Raw genomic sequence first — 16409 nt, 5'->3', positions numbered from 1 at the left:
ATTCTTTTCAGATAGTTCATTAAAGTGTACAGAAATACAACTAACTTTTGTCTGTTGATCTTGTATCCTATAACCTACCTGAATTTAATTAGTTCTCATAGGGGTTTCTTGGTGGATTCCTTAGAGTTTTCTCCATGTAAAATCATACTACCTGCAAATGGGGATACTTTCGTATATTCCTTTCCAATTATATGCCTTTTATTTCTTTTCTTTGCCTAACTGCCTTGGTTAGAACTTCCATGGGGTTTTTGTTGATATTAAGGTTAAAGCTTTCAGTCTTTCACTGTGAAGAAATATGATACAATATATAGGTTTTTTCATATGCTCTTCTATTCCGAGTTTGTTGGGTGGCTTTATCATAAAGAATAATATATTTTCTCAAAATGTTTTTTTTATAAAAATGTATCTACCTAGGTAATTATGTAGGGCTTTTTTCCTTTATTCTGTCAACATGGTGTCTGATATTGATTGATTTTTGTATGTAAAACCAACCAAGTAACAACAAGGTCAACTTAGTTTTGGGAATGTCTATAAACATTTGGTAGAGTTAACCAGTGAAGCTATTTGGGCCTGGACTTTTCTTTTGGGGCAGTATTTTATTTTTATTATAGTTATTAATTGTTGAGAACCACAGCCGTTGGGATGGTGCCTAGCATTTTGCCAGGAGTGGTTGAGAGGTGAAGCCCAGCGAGCCATTAAGATGATAATTAAGTTAAGCTGTGTATAAATGCTGTGATGATGCTGGATTGAAACAGTTGTATATAGACTCCTACTGTCTGGCAATAGGGCGGCTCCTGCTGCCTCAGGGCAGCTACTTTTGAGTTCTCCCGGAGTTCCCATTGAGTGGGGGTGTAGTTTAGTGGTAGAAGGCATGTTTAGCATGCATGAAGTCCTGGGTTCCATCCCCAGCACTGCGAATAAATAAAACTAACACAAGAACATAAAAAAATCAAAGACTTGGGGCTGGGGTTGTGGCTCAGTAATAGAGCACTTGCCTAGCATGTGTTGAGGCACTGAGTTCGATCCTCAGCACATATAAATAAATAAAAAGTAATAAAGGTCCATCAACAACTAAAAAATATTATTTAAAAAAATCAAAGACTTAAGGAAATTTATAAAAGATGTACAATACCTTTTCACTAAAAACTGCAAAGCATTACTAAGAAAAATTAAAGATATCCTAAACAAGTGAAAAATACACCATGTTGAAGTCTCCGTATTCTTTATTTTTTGTTGCTGTGGTGTCGGAGATAAAACCCAGGGCCTCATGCATGTTCGGCACTTGCTTTATCACTAAGATATATCCACAGTGCAAGATTCATATTCTTAAGAAATCTATTCTTGGGGCTGGGGATGTGGCTCAAGTGACAGCACGCTCACCTGGCATGCGTGCGGCCCGGGTTCGATCCTCAGACCACATACAAAGATGTTGTATCCGCCGAAAACTAAAAAATAAATATTAAAATTCTCTCCAAAAAAAAATCTATTCTCACTGGGTGTGGTAGTGCACATCTTTAAATCTGGAGGCTCAGGAAGGAGACTTTCATGTTCAAGACCAGCTGTGCAATTTAGTGAGACCCTGTCTCAAAAAATAAGGGCAAGAACATAGCTTAATTGTAAAGCACCGCTGGATTCAATCCCCAGTAACAGGGTGATTTTCAGGACTAAGAGTGTAGCTCAATGGTACAGTGCTTGCCTTTACCATTGCAGACCTAAAAACTCTGGCTTGTGGCTGGATTCAATACAGCTAGTGGGAGGCAGTGAGACCACTAAAAGCAGAGTGAGACAAACATATTTATGCATCAGGTTCATCAGGCTACTATTAAGGGGCTCCTAGTTCTTTGTGACAAGATTATGAAGAGTGAACTCAAGATAAATTTAGACAGAGAGAAGACTGAGAACTCTGATGCACTAAATCCCCCTGAATTTTCCTTGCCTGCAAATAAATTCCACCCTTAACCAGCCTAATCTTTGGTTACTGCAACTGGAGCAGGTGCCTCAAAAGGAAAATACCAATTCTCCTAAGGTATAGAGAATCAGATCTTAACACAGCCTAGAGAAATGAAAAGACCAATTCTAGAAGGAAATAGCCTCTACTTTATCATCAGCAGGAGTATGGAGAAGAGGAGAGTCTATGGTAAAAGACCAAGAGGGGTGGGGGGCAGGAAAAAGACCAAAGTGGGGGTGAGGGGTGGGGTGGGGAAAAGATCAAGAAAGACAGATACAAGGCTTAATTAGACCAAATTTACTGTCATGAGTGGGCTTACCTGGTATTCTCTTCCTGTGAAGGGGCAAATAGCAAGAATGTTAGGCTGTAATGGTCCACCACATACAATATATCACATATTCTTCTTTGATTTTTACAACCTTAAAAAAATATACATAAAAACCATTTTTAGTTCAAGGGATGGGGCAGTGGGGGTTGGGGGAATACTAGCCAAATTTGTCCCAAATGATATTTACCAACTGCTAGTCCTTTAACAATTATTTATATAACCTACAAACAACAGTCATCTTTGTTGATGGAGTTATTTCTGATTCTTCCATTAAAACGTCATATCCAATCAACTTATCACTATCAAGTCCTGTCTGCATTCAAAACACATCCCAGATTCTGATCATCCATGTGTCTCTACCAGTATCACCTGGTCCAAGCTACCTATATAAACTTTTTGCAACAGCTTTCTAATTAGTAATCCTGTCTTAAGCTGTAATCCATTCCCTACTTCTCTCTCAGTTTCTGCTTAATGTAGCAGCCAAGGTGCTCTTATCAGACTCTTGTTTCTCTATCTAAAATCCTGTAGAGAATTCTCATCCCATTCAAAATAAAAGCAAAAGTTTGCAGGTCACAAAGGCACATGCCTCAACAACTTGGGAGACTGAGGCAGAAAGATTGCAAATTCAAAGTTAGTTTCGGCAATTTAATAAGACCCTAAGCAATTTAGCAAGACCCCATCTCAAAATTTAAAGAAAGTTCAGTGGCAAATCACCCCTGGGATCAATAATCCAGTTCGATGTTAATTATTAGCTATTTTCTAGTTCTGCCCCTGCTCCAGTCAGGTTGTCCCCTTTACTATTCCTTGAATACCTCAATAAGTACATTCTGAAGACTAGTAACTATTATAGGCAGAACAGCTTTCAAAGGGCTGGTAATTTTTTTTTCCAGAAGGCTGGGGATGTAGGTCAGTGGAAGAGCACTTGCCTAAGCATGCATGAGGTCCCAGCCACCCCCCCCCACACACACACACCCCTCAAAACTAGTTTTTCCAGTACTAGGGACACAACCCAGGGCACTGGACACCTTAACTACATCTCAGGTTCTTTTGTGTCTTTAAATTTGAGACAGGGTCTCACCAAGTTGACCAGACTGGCCTTGAATTTATAATCCTCATACCTTATCCTCCAGTCACTGGGATTACACCACACCCAGCTCAAAATTAATTTTAATACCAAAACTAGAGTGTGCACACATACAGCCCTTATCTTTTATAAAAGTAAAATATGAAAAGCCTAAAGCAATAACAAATTAGCAAAATGTTTTTGTTTTGTTTGGGTACTGGGGATTGAACATAGGACCTTAAGCATACTAGGAAAGCACTCTACCACTAAGTCATACTCCCAGCTCTAGCAAAAACATTTTAACAGAAAATGAGCTAAGCTACATGGTCTACCAATACCAAGCATAATCAGTAAAAGTAAGACATGATTTAGTTTTAGGAATGTTATAAACAGATAACACCAACAAGTCAAAAAAAAATTACTCTAATACCTCAATGAAGTCCCGTTCCTCCTCCGTATCACTTTTAATTATTTTTTTGTAATTGTAGATGGATATCATATCTTTATTCTATTTGTTTCTTTATTCTTTTTTGAGTTTTTTAAAATATATTTTGTTAGTTATAGTTGGACACAATATTTTATTTTTTATGTGGTATTGAGGATCGAACCCAGGGTCTTGCACACACTAGGCGAGCACTCTACCACTGAGCCATAACCCCAGCCTCAATGTTTCTTTATTCTTTTAAAGTGGTGAAAAGGATTGAACCCTGTGCCTCACACATGCTGCGTAAGCGGCTCTGCCACTGAGCTATAGCCTAAACCCACAAATCATTTATTAAACAGTCTTTTCCTCTACAGAACCCTATAAATATGTTACACAATCTGCTCTTGATATTTCAAATATTACTGAACCTTCTACCACCTTAAATTGTGGTAATTCCATTAGAAGACTTACTGAAAAATTCAGTACATCTCGCAACACTAACAAAATCTACAAAACTACTTTTCCCTCAAGCCACTACAAAAGCCTCTTTGATTCCATAAAACACTGGTGCAAATTCAGGTAAACAATCCAGGGCCCTGTTCATGCTAGGCAAGTGTTCTACTGCTGGGATTACAAAAATACACCACCACATCATGCTCAAATTCATAAAGCATTCTAATCAAGATTTCCAAGAAAAATTTTCAGCAATACTTAGCTTAACCATGGCACAAAGAATACTATAAGATCTACCAGGAGCAGAATTCACATTCACATTTAAAGCTCTCACATTTGGTACTGATCCATTTCTACCAACCAAATGCAAGCTCCCCTTGTCGTCTGTCTTTTCCCTTATTCCTCTTACCGCTCCTTCCATGAATATAAAGATATTGTGTCCACCTAAAACTAAAAAATAAAATTTTAAAAAAGCCTGACTTTTCCCACATAATTCTCTTTCATCTAAAGCTCTGTGGTAGAGAGCTAAATGGTGGTCCCATAAAAGATGCATCTCTGTCCTAATCCTTGGACCCTGTGAATGTGATTTTACTAGGAAAAAAGGTCAATAATTAAGGATCTTGAAATGAGATCATCCTAGATTAACCAGGTGGGCCCTAAATCAGTAAGAAATATCCTTATAATAAAGACACAGAAAGTTCAGCACAGAAAAAAGAAAATAATGTAAAAATGGAGAAAAAAATTGGAAGAATGTCATCACACACCCAGGAATGCCAGACCCATCAGAAGGTAGAAGAAGAAAGGAACAAATTCTCCTCTATAGCTTTTGGAGGGAGTGTGGCCTTGATTTCAGGCTTCTGGCCTCCAAAATTTCAGAATCCTCAACTACTCTCAGGTTTCTATAAAGCCAGGTATATTAATCAGCAAACCCTAGTGTCTGGAGGTTACTGTTCTTTTACAAGGTCTAGCTCTATAAATTATCTTTCTTCCTTATTTATTTGCATATTGTTCTAATGAACTCCCGTTATTTCAAATAATTCAAGTTGTTTCTCACATTTGAAAATGTCTAACAAATACTTAAGAAATTAAAAATTGCTGGGTATGATGGCACATGCCTCCAATTCCAGCAACTAGAGAGGCTGAGACATAAGGATCCCAAGTTTGAGGCCAGCAACTTGACAAGACCCTGTCTCAAAATAATAAAGGGCTGAAGATGTAGCTCAGTGTTAAAGTGCCCCTGAGTTAAACCTCCAGTACCCAAAAAAAAAAAAAGGAAAAAATTAAAAATTGCTTTAAGGAAAATAAAGTTTAAAATAATTATTAGTTACTAAAAACATAGACTGGGGTAGTCTCATTGGTAGAACAATATGCTTGGCATGCAGTGAGACCCTGGATTCAATTTACAGCACCAAAAATGTAGTTAAAACACATAAAACATCACAATTGAAGTAACAATAGACCATTAACAAAGAATGCAACAGAATACATACCATAACACAAGGTACTGTCCCTAATAAAGTTTTCCTAACATTCAGAGAATAAATCTCTTAAGCTGGTGCAATGCCACACCTACAGTTCCATCTACTCAGGAGACTAAGGAAGTGCAGGAGTTCAAATGTAGCCTGGGCTAAGGTAGCAAGACCCCATATCAAGAAAAAAGAAAATCTTGCTGGACAGTGGTTATGCCTATAATCCTAGCTACTTGGGAGGCTGAAGCAGAAGGATCACAAATTTGAGGTCAGCCTCAGCAATTTGTCAGATTAGGTCTCAAAAATGAAAAGGACTAGAGGCTCAGCTCAGAGTAGAGTGTTCCTCAGTTCAATCACCAGTACTTCAGAAAAAAAGAATACATCCACTACACAAATGGCCCCCAAATAAAAGCAGGAGTGTGCATCAACTCACTTTATGTGGAAGTAACAACTGGAGATCTAAAATTTAATAAAAGGAAAACTATACACCCAAAATCACTAATATTTGATAACATGTAAGCAATAAGATACCCACCATCACCAAGTAACATTGATCCTGAGAAGCAGAAAAGCGTGTACGCACTTCAGACTGAACCCAGTGAGTCTCTACCACTACTGACCTAGATCCCCAGCCCTTTTTGTTTTGAGACAGGGTCTCACTAAGTTGCCCAGCCTCCCCTCAAACTTATAATCCTCCTGCCTTGCCCTCCTAAGTAGCAGGGAGTACAGGTGCTGGAATTACAGGCATGCTCCACCACACCTGGCCCCCAAGGTAGAATTTTGACAGCTATTAGATACAGCAGATTCATAAGCTATACAAACAAAATAATTCGATAAAACATATAAATTAGGACTGGGATTGTGGCTCAGCGGTAGAGCGCTCGCCTACCATGTGCAAGACCCCAGGTTTGATCCTCAGCACCACATAAAAATAAAATAAAGATATTAAGTCCAACTATAACTAAAAAATAAAGATTAAAAAAGAACATAAATTAACATCCCATATTTACAACACAGAAAATACACTGGGATGAGGATACAGCTCAGTAATAGAGCACTTGTCTAACATGTGCACAGCCCTGGGTTTGATCCTAGTACCATTGGAGAAAAATATAACACACTAAAATGTTGACAGTGATCACCTCAGATGAGGCTAAAAGGTACACAAAGAAGCCAGGCATACTGACACATGCCTGTGATCCCAACTACTTGGAAGGCTCACAAGAGGATCACAAGTTCAAGGTCAGCCTGAGCAATTTAGCAAGACCTGGTCTCAAAATAAGTAAAAAGCTCTGGGGGATGAAACTTAGTGGTAGAGCATTTGCCTAGCATGCAGGAGGCCTTGGATTCAATTCCCACTACTAGGGGGGGAAAAAAAAAACAAACAAGTATACAAAAAATGAAGAAGCATCTTCATTTTTTACTTCTACATCATGTGAATGTTTGACATCAAAAATAAAGGGGGGGGTGGGGCTGGGATTGTGGCTTAGCATAGAGCGCGGGCGGGACCCGGGTTGGATCCTCAACACCACATAAAAATAAAGGCATTGTGTTGTGTCTATCTACACCTAAAAAAATAAATTTAAAAAAATTTAAAATAAAAAATAAAAAAATAAGCGGGCGTGGTGTGGCTCAGTGGTAGAGTGCCTGCCTGAAATGTGTGAAGCACTGGGTTTAATCCTCAGCATCATATATAAATAAAAGTATTGTGTCCATCTACAACTAAAAATATTTTTTAAATAAATAAATAAACCAGGAGCTAGGCACACACCTGTAATCTCAGCAGCTCAGGAGGCTAAGGCAGGAGGATCTTGAGTTCAAAGTCAGCCTCAGCAACTTAGTGAGGCTAAGCAACTCAGTGAGAACCTATCTCTAAATAAAATATAAAAGAGAGCTGGGTATGTGGCTCAGCGGTTAAGCACCCCTGGGTTCAATTCCTGGTATCAAAAAATAATAATAATAATAAAATAGGGCTGGGGTTGTGGCTCAGCAGTAAAGCACTCGCCTAGCACGTGTGAGGCACTGGGTTCGATCCTCAACACCACATAAAAATAAATAAAGGTATTGTGTCCAACTACAACTAAAAATAAATAAATATTTAAAAATAAAACAGGCACAGTGGTGCACACCTATAATCCCAGTGACTGGGGAAGCTGACGCAGAAAGATTATAAATTCAAAGCCAGCCTCAGCAATTTAGCAAGGCCCTAAGCAATTTAGTGAGATCCTGTCTCAAAATAAAAAATAAAAACAAAAAAGGGCTAAGGATGTGGCTTAGCTGTAAAGTGCCCCTGACTTCAATTCCAGGTACCAAAAAAAAAAAAAAAAAAAAAAAAACATACTGCCAGGCATGGTGGTACATGCCTATAATCCCAGAAACTTGGGAAACTGAAGCAAAAGGATCTCAAATTCAAGGTCAGCCTCTGCAACTTATCAAGATACTCTCAAAATAAAATATAGATGTAGCTCAGTGGTAGAATGCCCTGTGTCCAATCCCCAGGACTGCCAATAAATAAACAAACAAACAGATCCTTGCACAGAACACCTCTACAATGACTTGGCCATGGCTTCTACTTGTAAAGAATTCCCTTAATAGGTTTTCATTTGTTATAGGGTCGGGCTATGCATTTTTTGAAGGTACATGATATACCCTGGACATGGGAGGTGTTACACCAGGACTGACAGAAAGATTTTCCAATTTCCTAATGCAAAATGTAAGCTGACATTCTTTTTTTTTTTTTTTAGAGAGAGAGAGAGAATTTTAATATTTATTTTTTAGTTCTCGGCGGACACAACATCTTTGTTTGTATGTGGTGCTGAGGATCGAACCCGGGCCGCAAGCATGCCAGGCGAGCACGCTACCACTTGAGCCACATCCCCAGCCCAAGCTGACATTCTTTTCCAAGAGGAATCCTTGGCAGATAAACTGGAATGTCCTCCTCAAAAGTAAGCAAAAAATGGGTAAGTCAGAAGAAATTCAAAAGAGAAACCAATGTGCATCAAACTTCAGAGGGCCATCACTGGTGAATCTCTTGCAAATATAATGGCCAATAGGAATCAGAAACTGAGAAGTTAGGGGCTAGGGTTGTGGCTCAGTGGTAGAACTTGACTGGCATGTGTAAGGCACTGGGTTAGACTCTCAAAACCACATAAAAATAAAGGTCCATTGACAACTTAAAAAAATATTTTAAAAAAGAAAGAAAGAAACCAGAAGTCGGAGAGGTTCAATGACAGCAAGCTATAAGGGCTGACAAGGAAGTAAAAACAGCTAAGCAGTATCTAAAAAGACAGCAATGGCTGTTACTAAGGATCCCACAAAGGCAGCTCCTAAGCAAAACTGTAAAGCCTGTGAAGATGTTTGCTCCCCAAGTTGGTAGAAAATGCTAAATTAGCAGATCTGATTTTAAAATAAAGACATATAAAAACAAACAAAGGGAAGGGGCAGGGAGTTAGCAATGATGGTAGAATGTGATGGACATCATTATCCAAAGTTCATGTATGAAGACATGAATTGGTGTGAACATACTTTATATATAAACAGATATGAAAAATTGTGTTCTATATGTGTAATAAGAATTGTGATGCATTCCGCTGTCATGTATTTTAAAAAATAAAAGCAATTTTTAAAAATCCAGTATATATGGCTGGGCACAGTGGCACATACCTGTAACTTCAGCTACTTGGGAGACTGAGACTAGAGGACAGAAAGTTCAAGTGTAGCCTGGGCAACAAAGATAACCCCAACAAAGCATAACCCCCTCATATATATATGCATGTGTACACACACATACATACACACATCTTCTTTAGATCTATGCAAAATGCACAGGAAAAGCTCAAAGACAATCTGCATATGTTTACACAATAGCTTGTACCCAAATGTTCACAGCATTAGTCATACTAGCTAAAGTAGACGATAATAAATTTATCAAGTGATGAATAAACAAAATTTGGTATACCTGCATCAGACTATTGTAGTCAACCATAGAAAAAAATAAAGTGGTGACAAATGCTACAGCATGGTTGAACTTTAAAAATATTAGGCTAAGTGCAAAAAGCCAATCACAAAAATCCAAATACTGTTGATGTTGACTTCACTTTTTTCTTTTCAAAAAAAAAAAAAAAGTACAAAACTGGGGGATGTGTACCTCAGTGGTAAAGCATTTACCTAACATGTTCAAGGGCCTGATTTCAATCCCCAGCACAGCACACCAAAAATACAAAATAGACCAATGAATTTTAATGTAATAGTGCAAAAAGTATACAGAAAAAGTTTTAAATTCCACATTGTAACTTAACCTTTAAAATATTACATCTGACCAAGCACACTTCTTTTTTTTTTTTTAAGAGAGAGAGAGAATTTTAATATTTATTTTTTAGTTATTGGCGGACACAACATCTTTGTTTGTATGTGGTGCTGAGAATCGAACCCGAGCGCGCTACTGCTTGAGCCACATCCCCAGCCCCCCAAGCACACTTCTAATCCCAGTGGCTCAGGAGGCTGAGGCAGGAGGATTGTGAGTTCAAAGCCAGCCTCCGCAAAAAGCAAGGTGCTAAGCAACTCAGTGAGACCCTGTCTCTAAAAAAAAAAAAAAGGTTGGGGATGTGGCTCAGTAGTCAAGTCCCTGAGTTCAATCCCCAGTACCAAAAAATAAATAAAAATAAAACAACACATCTTGAGTTCTGCTATAGTATCAACAAAAAATACCACAATTATATGAAAAAGTTATTAAAATAACTTTCCCAACATATTGACATGAAGCTGGATTTTTCTTCATATATTCCAACTAGAACATATAACAGCTTGGACACAGAAGCTGATTGGAGAATCTAGCTGTCTTCTGTTAGACCAAATATTTAAGATTTACAAAAACATAATCCAGCTACCATTCTTTTACTATATTTTTATTATAGTTGTTTTTCATTCAAAAAATTACTTACATTAACCTACAATTAGTTTATTATGCATACTAGTAATACATGATTTTTTAAAAAAATAATGGGATCCTGAGACCAAAGTTTAAGAACAACTACATTAAAGTAAATTTTTATTTATTTATTTATTTTTTGGTAGTTGTAGATGGGCAGCATGTCTTTATTTTATGTTTCACTTTTATGTGGTGCTAAGGATTGAGCCCAGTGCCTCACACATGCTAGGCAGGTGCTCTGTCACAGAGCTGTAACCTCAACCTCTAAAGTAATATTTAATATCTTATTTTTAGTTACCTTGAGTTTTTAATGTAGTGTAAAGCAGTGTGAGCTTAAAATAAAGCTGCCCGACTCCCTCAAAAAATGACGAAAACCCACAAAAATAGGATCCTAATTAGAATAAGATAATCCATGTATGTATAATGTCAAAATATACTCTATTGTGATGCATATCTTAAAAGAATATCTTTTAAAGTTAAAAAAGCTAACAGAATGCTACAGTTGCAGATATAATTGGTTGTATAATATAAAGCTATAATATAGAACTTAAGAAGGAATAGACGCAAAGAATTTTTCACTGAGGATGCATAGAAAAATAAATCTGGGTTTTGGAAAGGTTAACAAAGTCCTGGAGTGAATTATCACAATTTTATTCAAGTTGGTTTCTAAATAAAAACTTATCACCTTCAGTAGAGATTATTCAAATAACTCTATGTGGAACATAAATCTGCTAATAAAGCCATGAAAAAATATTAACTAATAGAAAAAAAATCCTTTTTTTGAAATAGGGAAAATTGATCACCTTCATTATTGGAATAAATACAGCCAGCTCCTGTTTTAATGAACTAAAAAGGGCCATCCAGCAAAGGGTACTAATGGCATTCCTTAATTAGAATTATTTTTTAGTTCTTCTGTGAAGCATATCAATTTAAATGCCAGCAGCACAAAACCCTATACTGGCAACATGTTTTTTTAAAAAAAAACTTCATTACTGAATTATATTAGTGATTGAGTAAGACAAAATTACATTCTCCTCAGAAAAGAACGATTAAGATGAGTGAAAGCTCCTCAGCCAGGGCAAATTTTGTTCAAAAAATCTACTTGCAAAGTCATACACCTGACCTAAGAGCTATGTACTGCTAAAATGAAGTGGCTCTATTAAAAATCTAGTTCTCTCATTTCCTCCCATGGTATAGGCCTGAATTTGCAGTTTCCAAATTAAGCATTTTAAAGCACTTCTCATCCTACTCTCTGGAGGAATTCCATTGGTACCCAGGTGGTGAAAATTTTTAAGTTTTTCAATTATGGAAAAAAAATTACAGCGGTCAGGGTGCCCGGTGTAAAGCAGCAACTAAGGACCTGATCAGAGGAGAAGCTGAATATAGCATGGTTTCCTGCAACCTCCATGTTTACTCCCGAAATTTTATTTTTTTAGTGCTGGGAATTGAACCCAAGTCCTTCTGTATGCTAAGCACATGCTCTCCTGAGCTACACCCCCTGATCTAATCCAGTTTTTTTTTTAATTAATGTTTATATGGAGAAAACCCCGCCCACGTCTAATTAAGTAGTTTTTTTTAATTTTCTGCTACTTTATTAAAATATAATTTCCTAATACTGGTTAGCTAAAATTACTTCCTGCTTAAAAAAAGAAAAATCCCATTTCATCTAAGACTACAGAAAACATGGTTCATAGTACTTCTCAAATCTCAAGGTTTTAATTCCTTCCTCCTCCTCATCTCTCACCGCCCCCTCCCACCCCCTGGAAAATTCTGCACGCGCCGCGCTTTCACAACGCATCCTTTAGAGGAGGATGCTTCTAATTTTTGGACCCGCTATCCCATCCAGTCTGTGCAAAATACAACCCCACTAAAAAATATATATATTCTTGAGAACAGTGATAAAAATCAGAAACTCAATTCCCTCTTCTTGCATCTATCTCTATAAACTTCACTATGGCCCTCAACGCACCCATCAGGACTCCAGAGCAGCCAAACCTGTGCCCAGACCGCCCCGCCCCCACCCCCAACCAAAATTACTCCATGACCTTGGGCCCCGGCCACCACACCCCTCCCAAGCTAAAGAATGTTAAAATCAAGATTCTCCCCCGCCCCCCATCTCGCCCCACAGACCGCAGAGGCCTCAGGGCTCGTGCCAGGTCCGCGGACTGTGGCAAGGGACAAGGGGAGCGAACCGCAGGAACCGCAGGAACCGCAGCCCCGCGGATGTTGGTGAGGCTGCCTGGAGCTAAATGCCAGGAAGGAAGGACGCGGGGGCGGGGACGAGGCCCGGGGCTACCTGCCGGAGCTGGTGCCGAAGCTGCCCCAGTAGGCGCGATGGCTGCACGCCACCTCTGAGCTCGGAAAGCCCTCGGCAACCCGTTTTCCGACTCGACGCAGTCGGGGCTCCTCAGTAAGCCTGTCCGCCCAGCAAGCCGCGACAGGTGATGTGGCGACTGGGCAGCGGGGCGTGCAGGTCAGCTGCCTACCTCAGGCGACCGCGTCTCTGAGCCTCCCACCTCCCTCCCAGCGGCGCGAGGAGCCGGCACCAGACTAGGAAGAGGCGTGCGAGGGATCACGACACTGAGGTAGGGACAGGAAGAGGAGCCGTCTGCTCTCCGGAGGGGCTGGCAAAGGGAAGGGAAGGACGCGGGCTGAGGGACCGTCAGGAACGCTCGCATACCTTTTGCCTGGCTGCGGATCCCACTGGTGCCAACAGATCGCCTCACATCCGGGTATCCAGAGACACTCAGCTGCTTCTGCCGCGGCCACCGCCTCCCCGCGGCGCAAACACCAAACTTCCGGCGACGACGGCTACGCCTCTCCCGTCAGATGGGAGTTACCTGTGACCGTCTTGGGTGCGCTTGCGCAAAGGTCCTCTTCAGCTTTAACCAGCTAAGCTGACGTGCCCAGAAGACGAAGATGGCGGCCACGCTAGTTGCGTGTCACGCAATTTTTCATCCCGGTCCCGTCGGCTGGGCGTCGGGGAAAGGCGAGCCAGCGTCCATCCTCAGCGCAGGCGCGGTGGGAAGCCTCGCGTGCGCGCCTCCGCGGGTGGGCGCCTGGCAGGGAGTGATGGCGCCCCCTGGCGGCATCCCCGCGTCCTTTCTGGCCCCCAAGGGTGTAGGTTTCCTTTGGAAATGGGTTGCAACCGGTTGCTTGTAGGTTTCCAGTATTTTTATCTGCCATTATCTAGCCCCAAAATATTTGATCTAACATAGGGGCCAATATAAAGAAGCAGAGTGGGATTAGCTACCTTTCTATCTCCTTTTCCTGTACTGGACTTTAGCAGGTCTGGAAGGCACAATTTCCATCTTGTGCTTTAAAATATAAGTCTATAAGAAATCATAAATTCTTGTACTACTTTTATTCAGGACAGTTGTTCAGACAAAGGTTTGGCTCTTCAAAACCTCTAAAGATAGAACCCTGGGTTGGTTTTGTCAGTAGGATTTATGTTTTCCACACTGCTTTTAAACACACTTTCTGGGCTACCTTTATTTGCAGAGCTGTGAGGATAGGTACTCAGAATAGAAGAGAGGTGATGATACATGGGTTCTCCCCTTCCTGCCCTCCTTTTCTTGACGCCAAGTACCACCAAAATGTGCTCTTAAGTTTATCAAGCCTGATGCTTTTCTGACAATACATCTTCCACAAGACTTTAGTGAGCTGCCTGGTTATTAGTGGAGAGATTCTATGGATTAAGCATAGTGGGGGAGGCCATTCCCCAATACTTGGCAAAATCTGGCCCAGTGTCCCGCAGCCCCTCCCCCACCCCGCCCCCTGCAGTTCCTGATGGCACATGCTTTAATGGCTTGTGCTTAAATTGTGGGGGAAAAGAAGCTCTGGAGTAAACTGGGAAGGTTAAAGGTTGGTATTTACCTGAGGATCTGGTCTACATTTTCCTTCATCTTTAGAATTGTCGGACAACTAATGGAATTTCTTTTTTGTTGTTGTTCTTTTTGCACAGGGGATTGAACCCAGGGGCACTTTACCACCGACCCTTAAGTTCTTACATACACACACACACACACAGCCATTTTTACAAGCGTCCATTCCCCCCAAAATAGCAAAAATAGGCATTTGCTTCTAAGTGATCTATTCCGCTGTTTCACTTTGTTGTATTAGTCAAGAAGCATAGGAATCCTGATAAATATGACAATATGAAAACATATGTATTTATTTTTGGTACAGAAATAGTTGTATAATTCATATCTACAATTTTAGATTTTTTTTCTAAAATTATATACACTCCTTTTTCTTCTTTCATTCTATTTCTCTTCTTTTAATTGCGGTACTGTGGATTGACTGAAGGACCTTGCACGGAACTACATTTTCGGCCCTTTTTATTTTTTATTCATCCCAGTCTGACCTCCAATTTATAATCCTCCCACCTAACCCTCTCAACTGAAATTTTACAAGCATAAGCCACCACACCCAGCTATAGTCAGTTTCATAAATGTACAGTGAAAAAAATAGTTTGCTTTTGGAAAAAAAAATAAACTTTGACCATTACTTTTTATCATTTTGAAGAACATTTTTCACTTCTGATTTGTTAATATCAGAGGTCTCACTTCATAGACTAATTAAATCTTAATTATTTTGTAACATCTTATTTAACAAAATTTGTTCTGCCTTCTACCTATGTTTTTCTTTTAGAGCAGTCTGTCTGGTTTTTTTGTTTTTTTTTTTTGTTTGTTTGTTTGTTTTCCTTTTTCTTTTGGTACCAGTGATTGAACCCAGGGTGCTTGTTTTTAGACAGGGTTTCCCTAAATTGCTCAGGGCCTCACTAAGTTGCTGAGGCTAGCTTTGAATTTGCAATCATCCTGGCTTAGCCTCCTGAGATGCTGGGATTACAAAGATACATCACCTTGCTCAGCTACAGCAATTTGTCTTTGAGCTCTGGAATTCGGGTCATTTAATTTGATTATCTAATAAAAAAAAATCATGATCAACTGAATAAATTTCTTGCTTCACTGAACTTTCAGTCTCTTCCAGGAAAACAGTAAAGAATTCAGGTTTTGAAAATATTGGTCAATGAGAATATTAGCATTGAACTTGTGGAAGAGTATAAATCACAACGAGAAAAAAAATAAGAAAAAAAAAGATTTAGTTCAGAAGGAATTGGGATTAGCAAGAAAATATTTTTTTTCAGATAACTATGAGGTAGGATGACATTCAATTTAAAAAGAGAAAGAAATGCTTTAAAATCCAGACAAAATATTAGACATATCTTTACTTTGAAAATCCAGCTAAAACTAATGTAAAAACATTTTTTGTAAGGATTTCATTGCTACCATAACTGGGAGCTATGGGGAAACCGCTGACCTCAGACCATCCTGAAATATGAGGCTCAAATTATATCAGCAAGACACTCTAGTATGCTCAGCTCTTCTTCTGTCTGTATTACCTTCATTCTCAAGTAAGCTTTCCTAACAACAAAGATTTCAAAAGCTTTCAATGAGCCAGGTCCTGTGGGTTCATGACTATATTTTCAACAGCTCAGAAGGCTGAAGCAAAAGAATCAAAAGCTGGAGGCTAGCCTCTTCAATTTAGCAAGACCCTGTCTAAAAATAAAAAAAGGACTGAAAATATAGCTAAGTGATAGAGTACCCCAGGGTTCAATTCTCAGTACAGGAGGATAGGGGGAAGCTTGCAACAAACTGGCTCCAATAAAAAGAGGGGCCTCCATTCCTAAGAGCTGAGAAGTCCTGGGGGAGAGTTCAGGTCAGGTCAACTTTATCATGTGCTCATGCTAGAAAAAAATGCTGGAACCTAGATGTTGCATATTAGATCTCAACAT

At 39.4% G+C, this 16409-nt stretch overlaps 1 protein-coding gene across 11 annotated transcripts in view; it reads right to left on the bottom strand.

Moving 5' to 3' along the window:
• Esco1 (establishment of sister chromatid cohesion N-acetyltransferase 1) overlaps positions 1 to 13612 on the bottom strand; it is a 72418-nt gene extending 58806 nt beyond the window's left edge. For 5 of the 11 annotated variants that reach the window (XR_005729104.2, XR_002484369.3, XR_013429661.1 and 2 more), the window contains exons 1-2: positions 13293 to 13612; positions 2268 to 2367 (exon numbers count right to left, since the gene is read on the bottom strand). The gene's annotated coding sequence lies outside the window, so the exon portion shown is untranslated. The remainder of the gene's footprint in view (positions 1 to 2267; positions 2368 to 13292) is intronic. The other 6 variants (XR_013429660.1, XM_040274591.2, XM_040274583.2 and 3 more) reach the window with 3 other exon arrangements.
• Positions 13613 to 16409: the final 2797 nt, after the last annotated feature.

Source organism: Ictidomys tridecemlineatus, chromosome 13 (genome assembly GCF_052094955.1).
Source record: "Ictidomys tridecemlineatus isolate mIctTri1 chromosome 13, mIctTri1.hap1, whole genome shotgun sequence".
Lineage (NCBI taxonomy): Eukaryota > Metazoa > Chordata > Mammalia > Rodentia > Sciuridae > Ictidomys > Ictidomys tridecemlineatus.
The sequence above is the reverse complement of the archived record's forward strand: the minus strand, read 5'-3'. Positions and strand labels throughout refer to the sequence as shown.